General features: G+C 40.3%; 1 pseudogene across 1 annotated transcript; it reads right to left on the bottom strand.

Moving 5' to 3' along the window:
- Positions 1-229: 229 nt before the first annotated feature.
- On the bottom strand, positions 230-2,386 carry LOC308463142 (protein mago nashi homolog pseudogene; annotated as a pseudogene). The gene is made up of 2 exons: positions 2,321-2,386; positions 230-783 (listed from the first exon to the last, which is right to left on the bottom strand). The product of its transcript is annotated as a protein mago nashi homolog pseudogene (transcript).
- Positions 2,387-10,257: the final 7,871 nt, after the last annotated feature.

Below are 10,257 nucleotides of genomic sequence, written 5' to 3'. Positions count from 1 at the left end.
TTGCAGAACTTCTTGTTGTTTTGAGTTTAGGGTTGCCATAGGCCGGAATTTCCCGGACATATACGGAATACTGCAGTTGTAAGCAGTGTCCGGACGGAAATCGGCTAGATGTCCTTGAAAATCCAGATGTATGGCAGCCCGTGTCCGCAGTGTCGCTTTTGCCAATTTTCCTCAGAAAATCCCCTGCAGTGTATTCACTTCATAAGTAGGTTTTTTTGTTTTAGCATTTATTAAATTCACTCTGTAAAAAATCTGACACACATAAAACCAATGAGATATGTGGAAAGTGACCCCACCGAAAGAAACTTTACAGTACAAATTTAAATCCATACAATTTAAATTGGCTTAATCTTGAAGTATAATCCAATGAGACTGAAGACGAGACACTTGAGGTTCTGGACAAGGTAGTAAAACACCCTTAGACCTTCTGGATCCTTGGACTGATTTACATCAATAAGAGAACCAATTTTTGATGTGGTAAAAAATTTGTAATTCATCACCAATTACAATTTCAAGCTCCTGCCGGCCAACTCTTTCAGGAGGTGGCCATAATGCAACATCTTCTTTCCTGATTTCACTGTCATCGATTATCCTCTTTAGCTCTTCCATCACACTTTTGTGTACGTAGGCTTCTTTTCTAATCGTGACATCATTTTTATAATTGCTGTTGTTTACATATCTCAGTTTCCCATCAGGGCAGAACCCGAACTCGAGAAACTCGTGGCCGAACTTCCCCTTGTGCCCAACATAATAACGCAGATGGCAATCGCTCGCCAAGGCCCACTTCACAAATAGTTGGGAGGCTCAAAGGCTCAGGAGGCCTCTTCTGTCTTAGGGGAAGCTGCCTTGGTTGCCTGAATTTCCTGCCCCTTAGGGACAATGATGAGCGAGAAAAAAGCAGATTTCTTGTGAATGCTGACTGGACCAAAGCAAGTAAGTGAGCCTCTGTGTGCTGCAGCTCTCCATATACCATGGCCCACTGGAGTTATGTCTGCTGGTTGGTTGAAGATGTCCCCCTACAGTCCTAGTTAAATGCATAAGCCTATTACTTCCAGTTGGAGGAAGTACACGACGACAGTAGTGGCTTTTAATGCTTTTAAACCATTCCCTTTCACTAGAAAGAAATCAAATTGCAAAATCAATTACAATAATTAAAACTTCCCAGCCTTAGCTCTTAATTAGGCAAGACTTTAGTTACGACTCGCTTCTGAAAACAAAATTTACAGTCCAGTTATTCAGTCCCTCAGAGTTAAAACCCACTTCTCTATAAAATCCGGTGCTCTTGGGATTATTTTTGTACTCGTCAAGGACTATTTTAAACATGTACCAAGATTACTGTGATAGGAAGCCACTACAGTGGTACCTCGGGTTAAGAACTTAATTCGTTCTGGAGGTCCGTTCTTAACCTGAAACTGTTCTTAACCTGAAGCACCACTTTAGCTAATGGGGCCTCCCGCTGCCACCGTGCGATTTCTGTTCTCATCCTGAGGTAAAGTTCTTAACCCAAGGTACTATTTCTGGGTTAACGGAGTCTGTAACCTGAAGTGTCTGTAACCTGGAGCGTCTGTAACCCGAGGTACCACTGTACTCATTCTCCTCCATTCCACTCTGCTCTTTACCACCCCATGCCACTCCATTCCTTTTGTTCCAGTTAAAGATCTATATTTTTCTCGATGAATTTCTCATGAAAAGGACCGGTTCTAGTGCTTTTCATTGCTGACATAGGGTGTCCATCCTTTCTAGTTGTTTTTACATGGTTGTTTAGTGGTGCCCAGATATAATTATGCCAGCTGTGACCGAATCAGCTATTCAACACAGATTATTGAAGGTTGTAAGCAGTGGGGTCTTGCTCAAAAAAACCTACCTATCCATTCTGTGGAATGGCTCACCTGAGAAATCCATCAGGTGAGACGTGCTGGTATTTCCCTGGTTACTAAAGACTTACTTGCCCAGGTATTCCTGGGCCGCTCAGAAGTCTAGAACTCAAGGTCATCCAATGAAGCTTAATGTTGAAGATTCAGAAGAGACAAAAATAATTCACTCCCACAGGAAGTAGTGATGGCCACCAATTTAGCTCACTTCAAAAGAGGATTAGACATATTCGTGAGAATAAGGCTATTGATGGCTTCAGGCTAGGAATATACCTCATGTCAGAGGCGAGACATACAGGGTCGGCACATCCCATTTCACCGCCTGAAGCAAAATGGGAAGGAGCTACCCCTGTTGTTGATCCCCAACTGCTGCCTCACAGGAATCGTGTGGCTGTGGTGGTAGCTTCCAGGTTCCGGCGAGATCTCATGAGAGCCCTGCAAGATCTCACCAGAACCTGGAAGCCGCAGCTGAAGCCACTTCTTTTCACTTCTCTGGTGGTGGGTGGGGTGCCCATGACGGCTCTATAGAAGCAAGAAGAAGAGGCAGCAACTTCCGGGGAGATGCCACAAGACTCTCGCAAGATCTTGCTAGTAGCCGCTGCTGCAGCCTCTTTTCACTTCTCCATTGGTGGTGGTGACCATGATGTAGCCGCCCTCTTGGGTTTTGCTGCCTGAGGCGGCTGCCTCAGTCTGCCTCATGGACAGGCCAACTGGCCAGCCCTAGGCCCAGAACATGTTGCTGGGAATTGTAGGTAGTGAGAATGCTGTTTCACTCAGGTCCTGCTTGTGGGCTTTGCTGAGGCATCCGCTTGGTCCCTGAGACAACTGGATGCTGGACTAGATGGGCCACTGGCCTGATCCAGTAGGATCTCAAGGTCTGCAAAGTATTTGAAGAAAACCTTTCTATTTTCGGAAGCTACATTGTAATTATTCAGAAAAAAACAGAAGTAAAGGTGTATAAAGTTACCATAGTCCATAAAGTACTTGCAGATGAAGCTCTATAGATAAGAGATGCAGAAATTCAAATCAATATTTGCAGATATAAAAGCCTTTATTTTAAAGTTACCTTCCCTTTATTTGTGTAAGAACTTCATTGCAGTTTAATAGCTCTTTCATCGCATATTGCTTTTTGGCTCAGCTTTCTATTTTTCCTCTCTCTTTATTTTTTTACACACAGAAACCATTTTTATAGCACATTACATATGTTGTTGCATTTTTTAAAAGAAAAAACCCTTGATTTTTCAATGTGTATTTAAAAATGTATATATTTATCTTTGATTTTATTTATTCAAGAAGCATGGCAATCTATTTTGGGAAATACCAGCAAAGCTAGAATTTTTGAATCATATTCCTTCGCATATGGTATTAATATATCTCTGTCTTGCATTCATGCAATGCACCAACAGATGTCAAACATTTCTGTTTTTTAATAGGCCTCAGATCTTATAAGAGTCCTTTTCAAGAACCAGCAGCAATATGGTTTTTAAGCTACAGTGCATTTACAAGTTTGTCTCTTCTGAGGTTTATTTTACTAATGATGAGGGTTTCATCCATTTTCCAAACAGAATTAATTTTGTATAGAAGGTTTGCACTGAAAAACAAAAGGGGGGATCTTATAATGCTTAAAAGTTCTCAGATTTTAAAAGATTATATTAAACTAGACAACAAAGTTCAGTTGTGACCTATATCCTCTAGTTTAAATGCAGCAGCTTACATAACTGTTTACAGATGTACAATGGAAAGGATGAGGTTATTTTTCTATAATCTATGCTTACATTTCCAACTGTTGAATCTGAAATGGGCAATATCTTAGCACAGGCATTTCTGTGTGTGACATCGCTTGTGTTTCAAGGCTTTACAATGCAAGCTTTTTTCATGTGAGACACATTTAATATATGTTTCTGCTGGCAGGTTGTAATGGCATCACAGTTCCTCCTTGCGCATATGGGGATGGGCAAACTTTGCCCTGACATCCCAAAATGCATTACATTTGGCATCTTTTCCCTGAATTTCCCTGAATTTTCATGTACTGTGGATATAACCGTGCATCCACCATTTACTGTAAAACTTCCCTGTAGTTAAGGGTGCTGGGACTTGTAGCTCTGTGAGGGGGAAACTGCAGTCCTTGGGATTCTTTGGGGGAAGTCCTGAGCTTTAGATGTGCATTGAATCTGCTTTAAACATGTGGTTTGGATCTACCACCATCATACAAGTCTTCCATGCACACAGCCAACCTGTAATGTGGATGCAAAAATTCAAGATGGATTCTCATCTGCATTTGCTTTCACCCTGACTGAACTATCAGATGGCACTTTGCTCTTTCTTTCTGATCCAGGGTTTTCTTCTCAAGCACAGGTGGGGAGTCTGAATAAGAGCAAAACAGTCAGCTACGGGTTGCGGTGATAGCAACAGCCCATGCGCTAATTCCCAGGCCTCCTACGCCGCAAAAAGGATTAGCAAAAGCACGAGACAATAATACCAGGCTGATAATTATATCAGTCTGCTTTAACTTGCTGAAAATGGCAATCAAATAGAATCTACACTTGCTAAGTTTATATGTTGGCGTGCAAAATCCTATTTGCCTTCATTAACAAGTGCTTAGGGCCAATTTCTCAGCTGAGATCATACTTTTTAGCCATCCTTCATGCTGTGCTTTCATCAGTGTTATGTTTCGATTTGAAAACACTCATAGAAGGCAGGGACGTGGTGTGTGTGCTTTGATTCTTTTTGATTGAGTGCCTTAATTAGGTCACCACCACCAGCACCAAAATAGTGTGTTTTAATAACCTATGTCATTACGGAGCAAGAGGGTGAGATTTGAGTTCTGCTGTAAGGAAGCCTCTCCTGCCTCAGACATCTGTTCTGAAACTTAACATGGCAATATACTCACTGAATTGCAAGAGCAAATTTGATTAGTTGGAACTTCTGGGAATATTTTCCAGCTGATTAACCCAGGGACCTTATCATTAAATATTGGCATTGTATGGATTGACCAAAATCCAAGCGAATGTCAGATATTAAAGACCATAATTGCAAGTTAACTAGAAGATGAAGGAGGCTTAATCTAATGATGACTAGGGTGAAATATTGCTAGAATTACCATATTAACATGACTAAGCCAGCTAATTAATATGGTTATCCTATACAAAGCCAATTTGGCTGAATTTCATCAAAGATTTAAGACTTCTGCGGAAACTGTCTTTTATAAATGTGCTATGTGTGGGGATGTTGCTATTGTTTTGCTTTTTCTGCTCGTGCTAAGGAGCATGAGGTAAAGATGACCTCAACAGTACAAGTGCTTTGCTTTTTTTGCTTCCCTCCCCCACTTTTTAAAAAAGGAAACATAAATAACAAGGCAAGTGGCAAATTTGTGGATACCTTTTTCAGCCCACCAATAGGGCCCTGATGCCCTGATATACTTTAAAAGTGGCATCACATTGTAATGAAGTACATATGGAGACCCTAAAAAGGAAGGTTGCTTTGGAGAATAATTAAAAATAGTGTCTTGGGGGGGGGGAGTGGTGCTCATTTAAATAGGAATGTGGATCTTCTCACAAGGGAACTTTTCATTTTACATCAGACAGATTAATGCTATTGAAGATCAGCAGACTCAGGGCTTATCTTGGCTATCCCACGGTGTGCAGGTAATATGTATCTGTTCGTTTCTACCTTTATTAGAACCAGCTAAGACTTCAATCTTGGCCAAACTTACCTAGGAGTAAATTGCTTTTAATTCAGTGGGGTCATACAGGTAGCCAGCCTCACAATGACAAGCTGTAATGGCAGACTTACCTCTCACATCTCCATATCTTTTTAAGACCATCTAAAAGTCCCAAACTATTGAGTCAGCTTTTGTGTTTTTCAAACCTCTCCCTTGGGGTCAATATTGAATCTGAATTAACTGCTGGCCTTTAGATTTTCAGAGGTGGATTTGCTCTTGCTTCTTTGTCCTGGTATAAACACAATTCAACCGGTATTCTTTAGCATCAGGCGCGATCCAATGAAATTAATCTGAAAAGTGGTTCTTGCATAATAATCATCAGAATATATGATGTTGTTGTTGTTCACCTTCACCTTCAGAGCATCTCCGGGGAGACATGACAGAGGTGTCTGAAAATATGTGTGCAGTGGAGACAGTGGGTAGTGAAGTCTTCTTTCAAAGTACTAGTACTTGGGGTCATCCATTGTAACTGGAATATTCAGGACAGACAAAAGCAAGTACTTCTTCACACAATTCATAATTAAACTTCAGAATTCGATCTTACAAGACACAGTGATGGCCGGCAACCTGGGTAGTTTTAAAGTAGATTTAGATAAACTTTGGGGATAAGACTATTGATGCTTCTCTGTCAGGGTCAGTATGCATCTGAAAACCAATTGCTTTTGAACCAACACTCAGGAAAACTGCACCGCTGAAAACCTTGTCTGGAGAGATTGCAGTAAGCAGATAAAGCAATGTGTAGAGCACTGTCAAGAACTGTTCTCACAGGAAAACATGGTATTTGTCGCAGCAATGGACAGCATTCATACTCTGCCTGTTTTGGAAGAGCTCGACAAGGTGAGGAACAGCATAAACTCTCAGGGATGTGGGGAAGCCTCAGGACAGGACAGAATCCCAACAGAAGTGCTGGAAGCAAGTGCCAACTCTTCTCTCATGATGATGCACCTCCATGACCTCCTCTTGTAGTGCTGGGGAAAAGGATCCATGCCACAAGACATGCACGACTCCGGCATTGTGACCATTTACAAGAACAAAGGTGCCCACCATGAAATGACTACCATAGACTCTCCCTAGCCCTGTGGAGTACGATGGGGAAAGCCCTCACCTATGTAATTCTCAACAGATTACAGTCACTTGCTTACAGGGTTATCCTGAGTCGCAGTGCGGCTTTAGAGCTCAGAGGTCAACAGTTGACATGATTTTCTCATTGTGCCACCTTCAGGAGAAATGCTAAAAGCAGAGAGACCCCTTGTACATCACCTTTATATCTAATGAAAGCCTTTGACCTTGTCAGCCAAAGAAGAAGAAGAAGAAGAAGAAGAAGAAGAAGAAGAAGAAGAAGAAGAAGAAGAAGAAGAGGAGTTTGGATTTGATATCCTGCTTTATCACTACCCTCAGAAGTCTCAAAGCAGCTAACAATCTCCTTTCCCTTCCTTCCCCTACAACAAATGCTCTGTGAGGTGAGTGAGGCTGAGAGACTTCAGAGAAGTGTGACTGGCCCAAGGTCACCCAGCAGCTGCATGTGGAGGAGCGGGGAAGCGAACCCGGTTCACCAGATCCACCTCTCTTAACCACCACACCACACTGGCTCTACACCACACTGACTGTTTACACTGCTCAACAAGATAGGACGCCCACCTAAGCTCCACAAGATCATTGTGTCCTTCCATGAGAGCAGGCGCTGTAACTCTCCAACGGTTTGATTTTACCCCCAAAGATGCACTTTTCCGTTGTCTCCCAAGGCAGATGGATGCCAAAAATTGATTTATTGATATTATGTTATTGATATTTAACTGTAATTTTGATATATGATTATATGTTTTGGATTATAATCACTCCTCATTTTGATATGTTACAAACAACAAACTTGTAGAGAAATGGCAAGTCAATGAACATGATGACAATGATGATTTTGCATTACCATCTTGCTTTGATCACGGCTCCTCTGCCATGGATCAATATTGCACCCTAAATTCTTTTGCAATAGCAACATGCTGGCAAATCTATGGGAAGGTATTGAAGGGTGGGCACACATTTAGTATTTATGGAATATGGCATTTGGAAAGAATTTCAAGAGAAAGGAAGGCCTAAGTAGTTATAGACAATGCATACGCACACATGCAGCTTTCGTGGGATTTCACAGTATTGGCCCAAAGCCATTGCGTGCTGAAGACCATAAGCCGAGCTCACTGCTGGACACCCAAGATGCCTGTAAATTCTAGGTGTACGCACATATTTTTTAATTGCAACTCCCACACACAACTATTTCTCTGTCTTGTGCTGAAAGACTGCCCTGTTGTAATGTAACCTCTTAATCCCCAAGCATAACTTGTTACCAATAAACCATTTTTTCCATACTAACTTCTTTATGAATGTTTTAATCCCATGCTGACAAAGCACCTGCAACCATTTCACTCTTGGTAGAATAAGGCTCCATTTATTTCACTTGACATTTTTGTACATCTCCCTTGCCACATCAAAGATCAGAACCCCACAAAGTTTATTTTCATCACTCACACAGAGTTTTGAAACGCACGAAAAGTTTGGGAAATGTTTTAACTTTCAATTACACATTTCAGTCCAGTTGACAATTCGGTGCTTTTACACGCAGTTACAAAAAAGAATCACATCTTTTCAATCTGAGAATTATGATTACTGCTGTAAACCACCTCATGGGGAGGATGAGAACACACACACACACATTCACACTTATGCAGGAGTTTTGAATTTTCATAATATAACAACAAAGCCCTACAGATCTGTTAACAGTTATTTGTCAATATTGCCAGGAAATAAATCATTATTTTTTGCTATTGTTTCTACAACTGTATATATTTCAGAAAGTGCTTAATCTCTTTGGTATGCATTTGAACACCTCTCACGGTATCATAACCAAATTTTGCATGATGGTTCCTGAGATTGTAGAGCAGGTTTTTGTCTCTATTTGAATGCAGCTGGATACCTTTTTGAATTAAGATGGCAGACAACATTTTTCACTGCACTGATTTTAACCAATGATTTCAATTCTCAGCATTCCTGAGCAATGCTGAGCATGAGGCTGCAAGTAGTATTCAACTTTAAAATGGCTAGACATTAAATTTGTGGGGTAAGCAATACAGAACATACTTTATTTATGTTTTTATGGCATTGTGATTATGAGTGAAAGAGCTACAACAAATGACCAGTTATGGATATGATAATGTATAAGGCAAACAAAAAGAGGTTGAGAAATTAAGCAAAAATTAAGACTGTGCCAAAATCCATCTTCCAGCCATGCTTCCTGAAAACATCACCAAACTGTGAAAACAGGGCCCAATTGAATTCTGCTTTCTTGAGATGGGAGAAGCATCTCAACAATTTTTGGGAGGGGTTGTTGCTTATCTTGCTGGGTTTCAACAGGAACTGCAACTGTATGCAAGATGTGTGTCAGTACCACCTAGCTCAGTGTTGTCTACATTGACTGACAGTGGCTCTTCAGGATTTCCGACCAGAAACTTCTCCAGTTGAAAAGTACGCAACACCACTAAGTGGTTTTAGCAGCAATGTCTTAAAGGTGTATGAAAAAATGGATGTTAATAAGTGAGAATCTAAAGCTATAATATATTAAGTTAAAGGACTAAGACAAAAACAAAGAGGGAAAGGAATTGCTGAATTAACCAATTGAACTGGAATACAAAAAAGGGAGGTAAGAGGAGGTCAGGGAAGCAAGGAAATGGAATGTAAGATATGGAAGGATTAATTTGTTTTTAAGTGTTTTTTATTTTTGTTTTTTCTGTACTTTGTATTTTGTATGTTTTTTCTCTTTTTTATTTTTTCTCTTGTTTCTTTTCTCTTTAACTATGTAATTTTTTGTTTCTGAAATTTTAATAAATATCATTTAAAAAAAGAAAAAAGAAAAGTACGCAACACCAGTCCTACCAGATAGGAATGGAATCTGGGACCTTTGGAATGCAAAGAATGTGCTCTACCACTGAGCCATGGCACTTCACTAAGAAAAAATTAAATAAAACAGACGCAGGATATAGTGCAGGGGTGCACAACCTGTGACCCTCCAGATGTTGTTGGACTACACCTCCCACCATCCCTGATCACTGGCTATGCTGGCTGGGGCTGATGGGAGTTGTAGTCCAGAACATCTGGAGGGTCGCAGGTTGTGTAATGTATAAAAGATGAGCTTGTACAGAGTTTTATACAAGTGCCTATGCAAACAGATTTGGGAGAAAGGATGGAAGAATATGTTAGTTCCGTTTCTCCCAGTGTCTCATATTTCCAATATTAAGTTCTCTATACCTCTGCAGCAATTTGTGAATTTTTTTTAAAGGGTTCCTCATGAGAAGCCAATATTTTAGTTCATATTTTTCTAATCAACATATTTCTGCATGTAGTTTTGACTAATGTGCACATTTTTGCATGCAATTTGTCATAATATAATGCATTTTGTATGCTATTTTGACTAATATATTCATTTTTATGAACATATATGCTCTTTTTTGTAAATATTGCTTGGAGGACTAAATCCTAAAATTCATATAAGTGCAAATTTCAAAGGTTGTCTGTTTTGCTTCCTGTTTGCTTGCGAAACATGCACATTTGAGAGATTCAGCCTTAAACGAATCCATTTCCCCCTTCCATCCCTTAGTTGGGAGTGACACCACACATCAGTCT

The sequence above is a fragment of the Podarcis pityusensis genome, assembly GCF_964106645.2.
Source record: "Podarcis pityusensis genome assembly, chromosome: 1".
Taxonomy (NCBI): Eukaryota; Metazoa; Chordata; class Lepidosauria; order Squamata; family Lacertidae; genus Podarcis; species Podarcis pityusensis.
The sequence above is the reverse complement of the archived record's forward strand: the minus strand, read 5'-3'. Positions and strand labels throughout refer to the sequence as shown.